Raw genomic sequence first — 11,654 nt, 5'->3', positions numbered from 1 at the left:
AAAGAGGAAGAGTTCCCTCGTGTGTAATGTCAACAAATGATAAACTCGGCGCGGTTACGTTGTTTACGTGATTGTGTATGCCCGTGAGTTCTGAGACTGATCTGACAGAGACTGAGAAAAAGCGGATTCTGAGGCAGGTGAATCTTTTGAGAAGTGATACGAGATACGGCTGCAGGTATAATTCAACTGGTGTAATATTTTCCAAAGGACGGAATTCTTCTTTCAACAATGGATGAGGTAACGTGGAACTTGCATTTTCACCATGTTTTTAATGCGTGTGCATGCAGTGCAACGTACCGTACCGGTACGTGTGATGTGGTGTGGTGTACGAGCTGCTGAGCTGAGCAGATGCAGAGTGCAGTGAAGTTGAGCGAAGCCAAAGCCAGGGCCGCCGGCCGACCGACCTGAACTTCGTAGTTGTTCCTCTCCGCACGCCCGGGCCATGGGCGGAAAAAAGGGGCGGTATCAATCAGATTAGCAAATTCGGCTTTAGAATCCAATGTCATGAATCAATTAAAGATAAATGAAAGCAGTTGCAGTAAACACTGCATACAGATAATCATAATAAGCTAGCAGGAACAATATAATATAACAAATTATATTCACTCATCTTTTGTCTCGCCTGCCATGCCTGCATTGGCAGAGTGAGACTAGTAGATATATAGACGCAAGTTTTCTGAAGGCACCAACATCAACATCAAACCTTAACCAAAGGTTTAGTTTTTTAATTGTCATAATAACTTAGAAAGTATATTGCCCTAGTTCATGGTTATCTTACTGAACGATATTTGTGAGTTTCAGGTCATACATGCATGATTTAGAAAAATTAGGGCTTATGTTGGGGGAATCAAAATGAAATCTTAACCAAGGTTAAGTTTTTGTCTCACCTGCGAAGCAGAGTGAGACTATAGGCGCCACTTTTCCGACGGCGGCGGCGGCGTCAACATCAAATCTTAACCTGAGGTTAAGTTTTTGAAATGACGTCATAACTTAGAAAGTATATGGACCTAGTTAATAAAACTTGGCCATAAGGTTAATCAAGTATTACTGAACATCCTAGTAGAGTTTCATGTCACATGACCAAGGTCAAAGGTCATTTAGGGTCAATGAACATAGACCATGTTGGAGGGATCAACATCGAAAATCTTAACCTGAGGTTAAGTTTTTGAAATGTCATCATAACTTAGAAAATATATGGACCTAGTTCATGAAACTTGGACATAAGGTTAATCAAGTATCACTGAACATCCTGCACGAGTTTCACGTCACATGACCAAGGTCAAAGGTCATTTAGGGTCAATGAACTTTGGCCGAATTGCGGATATCTGTTGAATTCCCATCATAACTTTGAAAGTTTATGGATCTGATTCATGAAACTTGGACATAATAGTAATCAAGCATCACTGAACATTTTGTGCAAGTTTCAGGTCTCATGATTAAGGTCAAAGGTCATTTAGGGTCAATGAACTTTTGCCGAATTGGGGGTATCTGTTGAATTACCATCATAACTTTGAAAGTTTATTGGTCTAGTTCATTAAACTTGGATATTATAGTAATCAAGTATCTCTGAACATCCTGTGCACGTTTCAGGTCACATGACCAAGGTCAAAGGTCAATGAACTTTGGCCGAACTGGGTGTATCTGTTAAATTACCATCATAACTTTGAAAGTTTATGGATCTGATTCATGAAACTTGTACATAAGAGTAATCAAGTATCACTGAACATCCTGTGCGAGTTTCAGGTCACATGATCAAGGTCACAGGTCATGTAAGGTCAATGAACTTTGGCCATGTTGGGGTTTTTTGTTGAATAACCATCATATCTCTGTAAGTTTATTGGTCTAGTTCATAAAAAGTGGACATAAGAGTAACCATGTATCACTGAACATCTTGTGCGAGTTAGAGTAGTATTCAAAGTCAGCACTGCTGCTATATTGAACTGCGTGGTGCAGGTGAGACGGCCAGAGGCATTCCACTTGTTTTTTAATATAATCACTCTGAAAGTATATCTTCATGTAGTTCATCCAAGGCTAATTTCATCTTCGAAATATGCTGCAGAATCCTTTGAAGATTATAGCTGGTGATGATAATGATGAGGTGTAGATCTACTCCGGAGATTATCCAGCAAGGTCTTACTTCCTAAGCTACATGTATGCTATAAAGTGACATGAATGAATGAGTTAACTTTATAAAGGCCAAGTCCACCCCAGAAAAATGTTGATTTGAATAAATAGCGAAAAAATCAAACTAGCATATTAATGCTGAAAAATCAACAAAATTAGAAGTAAAATAAGAAAGTTATGACATAGTTTCGCTTATTTTTCATACAGTGTATGCACATCTCAGTAACATGCATATGAGACAGTCGATATCCATCACTCTGTTCATTTCTTTTGTTTTTTATAATTTGAATTTCATTTTTACAGATTTGACAATAAGGACCAAGTTGAGTGAACCATATAAACAATGCATATACTGGGTAACTGTTTTGTGAAATTAAGCGAAACTTTAAAATGTCATAACTTTCTTATTTTACATATCTGATTTTGATGAAATTTTCAGTGTTATGCTTGTTGGCTTTTTCTCTTTTTATTCTAATAAACTTTTTGTTGGGGTGGACTTGTCCTTGAAGAATGTCAAGTTTCATGGACAAAAGTGGCTTGACTTCATGTACAGTAGGCTCTAGCCAGAATGTGTTTGGGTAGATCTAGTACATGTAGGTCTATTTCTGTCAGGGATATGCACCGCTGGGACTTTGTAGAGCTCTGCAGTATCCACTCCCATCATTAGACTGATGACGGTCATTTGGCTCGTAATGGTGGAGGTTTGACCGACACTTAACTACATCATCTATGGAGAAAAGGGTGAGCTAGCACACCCTCTTCAATTACATGTACATGTACTCCTCAATTCCTCCTTTTTTAATGGATAAAACAAAGCGTTTGAATTAAAAATATGATTTTATAAAAAACAATCAGCTTACCAGTTTCTTGAAATATGTGATTTGACTTCCAAATATTAAATTCCAAAGAGCTGATGTACGGTTCCAACAATTGATTGTCGTCATGTTTATTTTGTAGCTTCATACATTACAAATGCACAAGCCAATCACGTTTGTGTTACATATCCGTGAAAGAGAGAAAATGCTTGCTCAGATTTCTGGTCGAGTTTTAACTCCTTACCTTATCAAGGGATTGTTTTTAGTTTGTCTGTCTCTTGAATACAGACTTACATGTAGAGGAGAAAGGAAGATTGAGCACCACCCTGCACCTGCACATTGTAGGAAATGTACGAAGACGACGGGGGATTTCACCGTCATGACAGCCAAAATTGCCCTAAAACTTGCAAAATGGAAAGCTTTGGACTGACATCTTTTCTAAAGTTGCCGCAATATAAAATAAGAAAGTTATGACATTTTTTTAAAGTTTTGTTTATTTTCACAAAAAAATGTGCACAATTCAGTGACTGTAAATGAGAGAGTCGATAATGTTCCTCACTCACTATTTCCTTTTGTTCGCTTTTGGTTGACTTGTCCTTTAATAAAATCAACATTCTACACATGAGAATAGTGCTTTTAAGCACAATTGCTCACTGGAGGAAAAAGTAGCCCTTGAAATGTAAGAAATATCTCCAACAAAATTCAGCCATTGGACCTACAAATGTATATCTATATGGCAAAAAAAGTAGCCCTTTAATGATATGAAAACAATTATTTTGTACCCTGGTTCTGGATTTCAGTTCAGTTTGTAAATTTTACACATCAATGGTGGTTACAGTATGTCTCAATGTTTCCAGGGAACAAGACACCTTAAAACCTTACAAGGTGGACTCGTAGATTGAGAAAAGATAGGGGGTAGTGGGGACATTTTTAGAAGGATTCTGTGTGGAGGTTCAATGCTGATTATTAAAAAAAATATTTTAACAATATAAGCATGGTAGGCAAAAATGAAGGCTACTATTAACAGATAATAAGTGCAGTTGGTTATTGTTATTGTTTGACCTGTTAAGAATAAGAGCTTCTGCAAAAGACAAGTCCACTCCAACAAAAAGTTGGTTGGAATAAAAAGAGTAAAATCAAACTTGTGCAACACTGGAAATTTCATCAAAATCGGTTGGAAAATAAGAAAGCTGCATGACATTTTAAAGTTTTGCTTAATTTCACAAAACAGTTATATGCACATCCTGGTCATTATGAAAATGAGGAAACTGGTGACATCCACTCACTATTTCTTTTGTATTTTACTACATGAAATATGACATATTCAAATTTTATCGTCATCATGGTCATGTGAAAGAAACGTTTATTCCTCCCTGAACATGTGGACTTACCATTCATTTAACATTCTGTGGTTCAAACAAGAGGACCCTTTTGTCAAATCATTAAAAATTGAATTCTTGTATAACTCAAACAATAAAAACAAAAGAAATATTTAGTGAGGGACATTATTGATTCTCTCATTTGCATATTACTGAGTTGTGCATATTGCATAAACTGTTTTGTGAAAATGAAGCTAAATTGTAAAATGTCAGAACTTTCTTTTTTACATCCAATTTTGATAAAATTTTTAGGTCTGGTATTTTGCTTCTTTGATTTTCTCTTCTGATTCAAATCAACTTTCTTCTGGGATGAACGTAACCTTTAACAATGTATACAAACATGCATTTGAGTCAATATTTTGGTTACAAATGATATAACTTTTCTGTTTGTGTGCCGTGTGGCTAACATAGCGCCAAAGTGAATTACAATGTAGGCCTATTACTTTTCTTACATTATAAATACATGTACAGTATAATGAAATGATACGATTTTCAGTGATAGTCGTATAAGTTAATAGAAGGCAAGGAAACAGATCTGGGGGTTTTAAGCAGAGAATACAGTAGATCAGGGCTCTGTCTTATAAAGAGTTATGATTGATCCAATCAATCATAACTCCATAGAAATCCATCAGTGTCATAAATTTTTTCTCCAGGAAATTTGCAAAATGTCCTTTTTAAACAAAAGAGATTACACCAAATTGTCATGAATTTATGCCCATACATTCATATAATTTTTTTGAAATAAACATGCATTTTATATGTTGACTTTGCTGGCTTTTCATATTTGCAATTGATTGGATCCATCGCAACACTTTGTAAGATGGGGCCCAGGATTAAATCATGAATGAAATAATACATGTGCCTTTTAGTCGACAGAAACGAGTCCTTGTTGATGTTAAATGTAGTTGAATGTAGAAGGGAAAGGTCAGTGGAACTCACCTGTTCACTGAGAATGGATATTCTGGGTGTATACACATGGGCCTTTCAATTATACATATGTTTTAATAAAGAGGTGATAGATAGTATATAAAACACATTGTCTGAGTGGTGATATTCTCAGGCAAGTTTACTGCATTGTGTTCAGTTTTAAGTGAAGGTGAGGTGGATTAAGACGTGGGTGGAAGCCATTCCAATGGCAATGCCAAGGTACATCTGTTTTCCAGTTTTCAAATTCCATTACATATCCCCTACATAAATCCACCATGTGAGAATTTCAATTCCATAAATACACACAGGAGTGACTTCACACTAGGAAAGTGATGTATTTGAAATGGAATGATTGCAGATAATTTTTTCTCCAACATGTAGGGGAAGGCGGGGTAAGTTGTGACAGTTTTTGCTTTTTGCATGTTAGAATTGATATAATTAATAATCTTGTCGTAATAAGTACCTTGCCTTGAAATTTAATTCTTCTGAAATATTTTCCACCTATATATAACTTTTTATCCCCACACTGAAATTCATCATGACCTTTGAAAAAAATGATGTCAAATGGCTCAACTTGCCCCATATATGGGGTAAGTTTGAGCCACCTTCTGGGGTAAGTTGAGCCACAAATACTATGTACAAAATGTATGAGGGGAGAACTAGCATGTCAATTTTTTGTTTAAAGTCGTTTCACTTGCTAATTCTCCATAAATACTAACATCCTTTAAAAGGAAAAGAGTAGTCATGTAAATTTGCTCCTTTCAGCCAGCATTTCAATCGATTTTTATGGTTTGTTTGTTTTTTAAGATACATTACCATAAGAATTACCATGGCTCGACTTGCCCCATGCTGTTTGGCTCAACTTACCCCAGTCCGAACTTAGTGCGATAATTTTGTATCCACACATTTATTATGCATCCATCATATAAACGACTATGACAAGAATGAAGATCCATACCTGGACTAATAATGTTGCTATCATGTATTTATTATATTTAAAGACTTGTGTGTTTATAAAGCACTTATCTATTTCACACTCTTTTTTACTTTTTTGGCTGAAATTCATATTTTTCCCTCTAAAAATCTACTTTTTGTTTCAAAGTTGAAAACAATGTGGTGGGTTTAGGGGTTATGCTATGGGTCATCAATATATGACACCACCACAATGTCTGACTCATTCATTATTGGCCTGCGGCTGGTGGCTCAACTTGCCCCTATGCTCAACTTACCCCGCCTTCCCCTACCAGTGATGTGAGTGATTAATGTACATACCTAGATGGATTTTGTTGTTGTTGTTGATGCATTTATAATCAGACCTCTTTCAGTTTGAATGGGATAAAACAAAAAATGAAACAAAATTATGTGTACAGGTAATTCTGAATGAATTTCTCATTTAGCGTGGGGGGGGGGGGAGAGGGAGGAGAGAGGCAAGAGTCTTACATGTATTCAAATGACATTTCGAGGACTGATTACTCCAACCTTGATTGAAGTAACTGCACAGTAAATCTCCTGACACAGGGGTCAATGCAAGTGCAACTATATTAAAACAAGCATAATCCTACATATTATTTTTCCATTTTCAACACTTCTTAAAATAAAAGTTTAGTTCAAAGCTGGGGTGTATTCAAATATTCTACTCTAAAATTGAAATATCTCATGTCCCTGATATATTGTATTCTTTGGGTTTAAAAGTAAATATAAACTTAAACTTAAACTTAAAGATCCATGGTTGTTAGAAATTGCTTGAAATATACTATGTCAATGATGATCCTACACGTATGATCTTATTGTGGCCTACTTCATGAACTATGTACAGTTCGATTATCACTGACTACACCAACTGCCAAATGAAGGTTGAAGTGGGGTATATTATAATATAGGAATCAGCGTACGGTTGATCGGTGCATTGCCAATCTTGCGCTTTGAACTACTTCCTCAAATAGTAAACAATTCTCATGATATTTGGAAGTAGTTGGTCTTAGGGTAAAGATGTGCAAGACACTTTTTTTGCATGGGTTTCAATTGTGTTGCCATGGTAAGGGTATGTATAGTACATCAAAATTAAGTAAAAAATCTTGCGGTTCAAGATACCTCATCAGTTCTCCACTAATTCTCATGAAATTTGGCTCACACATTGGGTTTGAGGTAAAGATGTGCAAGACATAGTTATGCATGTGTCCAAAATCATGTTGTCATGGTAACTGCATATTATGGCCAAATACTCAGGAAAACTCATTGCAGACCAAAATACTTTCCCAGTTTATGGCTAGTGAAGAGTTGGCAAGAACATTGGTCTTTGGGTAAAAACCTAAAAATTTAAAATTCATCTTTCCAACTACATGTATGTTTTGAATTGTGTGGCCATTGTAACAGCATGTTATTGGCAAAATCCTACAGTAGGAAAACTACTTCCAGAGTTTTTTTTTACCATAACTCTTGAAACTTTACACACGCATACATCTTGGGTAAAGGACGACATGCAATTTTAATTTTCCAAGTGTGTTTGAAACTGCATTGCCATGGTAACAGCATAGGACTACGGTATTAATCACCTTCAATGATCTAGTTTGATCAGGGTCCATCAGATGCAAGGATTTGGTAGCTTATAAAACATTGCATGGTCAGTGAGATGAAATGCTCCCCTGAATTAACTGTGCAGTGTCATGTTACTATTTGAAAAGATAGGGGAAGTACTTACACATGTATCTGAATTTATAATTCATTCAACGACCATTTGGTCCAATAATCACTGCATCTTTTCACTAGTTTGTTTATGACCATTTTGTCTCATAACCTGTTGGTCTAATATTTATCTAATACCCATTTTGTCAACTAGGGGCCTATAAATATTACAATACTGTAAGTATGAAATACATGTACATGTATAAGTATGAAATACATGTTTTGTAAAAAACATGGAAGTTTTGCACTCAAATCATCGCTTCCCAATCAAATTGGGCAAGTGACTGTGAACTTTACTTGCCCGTCTGTGTCTTTCACTTACTTTCACTTACATGTATGGTTATTGTTATGTTTGTTTTTATTCTTTAGGACTTTAATAGTTTAAGAATCGCTTGAATGCATCCTTTATACATGTACATGTATGCTATAGTCACATCGATCTAACCAACTTTTAAGACCGATCAAAGCTATTACGTTATTTCAAATGGTATATCATCTGTCGGTCTGGAGTCGGTTTCGCTGGTGTAACTGAAGCAGTTGCTGCACAAGTTCATGTATTTCCCTGTCATCAGCTGATTGTATGTGATGTAAAGTCCATCACACACGTGCTGGTCATCTATCAATGTCTCTCCTGATATGAAGAATCTGTGCAATTCGGCTCAGCAGAGTATGATGTCATTGTCGGAGCAATCCCTGGGCACCCGGCCACAACACGGTGTCTATGTATTTCAAATTTTACTTTGGAATAAAGAAATCTAGTATCAAAATACAGGAACTGAATTTTATGTCACTGTAATCAGCCCTTGGCTGATTTTTAGTAAGAAGTAAAATTTTCAATTTATCCGCCAACTCGTCCACACATCTCATGGTCCACGTGTACCTTCCATTGATCTAAAATGCCATTCCGTCCATCAATATTTCATTCAACAACCATTTGGTCCAATAATCACTGCATCTTTTCACTAGTTCGTCTGACTATTTTGTCTCATAACCTGTTGGTCTAAAATACCCATTTTTTTTTCATTCATTTTCCCCAAATTAACACTTAGTTCAATTAGACCAAATGGTACATATATGGACTAAATGGCAGTTTGACAAACTGTTTATTAGTAATAGATGAAATGATGGATGGATGAAATGGCAAATAGACCCTGTGGATTGTGGACGACTGATGGTAGAGCGAATGATAGTAGACGAGATGGTAATTTCATTGAATGAATTGGCATTAAACCAATTGAAAATAAACCGACTCTATTCCCCACAATCCTTGTGTCACTGAATGAAAACAAAAATGGGGTGATGATCACCTCAACTTAACATTGAGGGGAAACCTTTAGGCTCAAAGCCAGGCTTATTTTGCATCAACATTTTTGCCTTACTTTCCAGATGGCCTTGATTTGTGATTTGAAGTTTGCCGACTTTGATAGGTTTGTAAATCTGAGATTCAGTTGGTGTCAAGTTATTTCGGGGCCGTTCAAACAGACAAAAAAAAACCCAATCATTTTCCTTGTATTTTATGTAGGCCTATTGAGTATTGACTCCAGAATTGAAAGTCCATTCACACAATCACACTTTTTGACTGAATGACAATAGAGACTTGGTCCAGAGATTTATTTCAATCCAGACTTCAGAGTTTGTATGCTTGTGATATTCAAGAAAAGTCATGCTGTGTATCTGTACTTCCAGGTGAAGGTAGTTTCTTTGGTGGCCCTATTGTACATGTAGTCTTGGCACAGTTTCTATCTTGAACAGGTCTTTGATGAAGCCGGCCTATGTTTCAGACTAGAAATATTAATTGAAGGGAATGTGGCTAATGGTTTTGTACACCGATTCTAGTAATCTGAAAGGGGTCAGGGATCTGAAGCGGAGCTGTGACACCTTATTCATGCTTTATTCCACTTTGATTTCCCCTGGGACAAGATGAAACATTCAGTGACCCCTGGAAGCAATTATGATCAAATGAATCAATGTTTAGCCCATAGCTAGACCAGCTGCTGTATTTGTATGTTGCACTTACTAAAGGTCCATTTATACCAGAGTGAAATGATATTCAGTCAATGGAAATAGACCTTTGGTTTATGCATGGACCTCCTAGCAAACAGTTTTATTCCCACAAACTCAGCAACAGATCTCAAAAACAGTAATTTTCGCATGAATTCTAGTAAAGAGCCACCATCTTGTGTCATAAAAATTCACAGTATTCAGACTTGTTCCACCTCCAATCTCTCTATAATTATGCCTATTCTTTATTTCTTTCATTGTTATGATGATTTTAAGCTTTTATGAATCTATATAGACATACACATGGATTAATAAAATTGAAGTGAAGAATTAATAAAGATTATGATATCATGGCATGACAGTATCCATAGAGCCAAAATGGCACTAGGCTTGGCAACCAAGGAATAGTAGGCCTACATGTATTTACATGTAGTGCAGAATCGACTCAGGCTTAAATTTTACTGGTAATAATCATCATACATGTACCTCAATGTAGGCCTATTTTTTTTGTTATGTCAGCAGTCAGCTACAATTTAAATCTGAATATACAATGAATGCTTCATGATATAGTGATACATGAAGATCTTGAACTGTAAATTTTTTTCCTCAACCTTGAAAATATGCATGAACCAGACAAGCAGACGACTTCATAAATATTGTCAGATGCATGGCAAATTTTTCACTCTATTGAAGCAGGCAGAGGTTTGTTATTTTTTGAAGTCACAGTTTGTTTTGCTAGCGTGCTTCTTGCCAATAACTTTTAAAGGTCATGTACACATGTATGTATTTTATACACAGTGTATGGTTATCATACTGACAAAGTCATTTAAGTTGATGAACTGGATTAAATCATCCTAAAGTTTATTCATGTCACATCAAATTTGAAACATTGTTTAGCAATAATGTACAAGCACCAAAAATACATGGCATGTAGCTAAATTGACCTCATATTGGTGCCTCTGTGTATCAGTGTGTTGCAAGTATGTATGTATACATGTACCCATGTATTGTCATGATTGTAGTCAGAAATATAAAGGTTGTTCCAGACAAAGTCAATTAGTCAAATTAGTCAACCTGAGGAGAAAAAATGGTAATAGTGACTAAAATAATAGTTGATTGTAAAGTATCTGTATATTGAAATTTGAAATTGATAGCTGTAGTAAAAAACCTTGATTTTATTAACATTGCTAATTGCAGAATCAGTATAATTAGTATTCTGTACTATTATTTTGTATTATTCCAGGCTTAAACATTAGTTTTTTTGTTTTTTTGGGGGGAGGTTGTTAATAATCTACATTAACACAATCATATACATTTGTTGTGAATAATTCAAGATGTAATGTTTTCACTTATTCTATCTGTAAGAAGCAAGCGAACCTGTACAAGTACATGTATGTTTCCTCAAATTATTAATGGCACAGCACCCTCTTGTGGTCAAGTTTATAAAGGATGAGAGTTGCTCTCGGGGCAGGTTACAAGGAGGAAACCTCAATGCTGTGATTTAGTTTTATGTTCTTTACAGCTAAAGGGCATTGTAATTGCTTGATAAAATATGAATTTTGGTGTGGTTGGTTACTTGGTTTTGTTGCATGTGTAGTGTACATGTATAGTAGCTAGTCAATTACAGGTAGCAATAACATTATGTACATGAATGTATTCATTGATTTTTTTTTGGGGGGGGGCAGGGGAAGAAAGACTGGATGGGGTGTTGAAGAGGGTACATGTA

The sequence above is a fragment of the Lytechinus variegatus genome, chromosome 1 (assembly GCF_018143015.1).
Source record: "Lytechinus variegatus isolate NC3 chromosome 1, Lvar_3.0, whole genome shotgun sequence".
In the NCBI taxonomy this organism is placed as follows: Eukaryota; Metazoa; Echinodermata; class Echinoidea; order Temnopleuroida; family Toxopneustidae; genus Lytechinus; species Lytechinus variegatus.
This window is presented reverse-complemented; position numbering follows the sequence as displayed.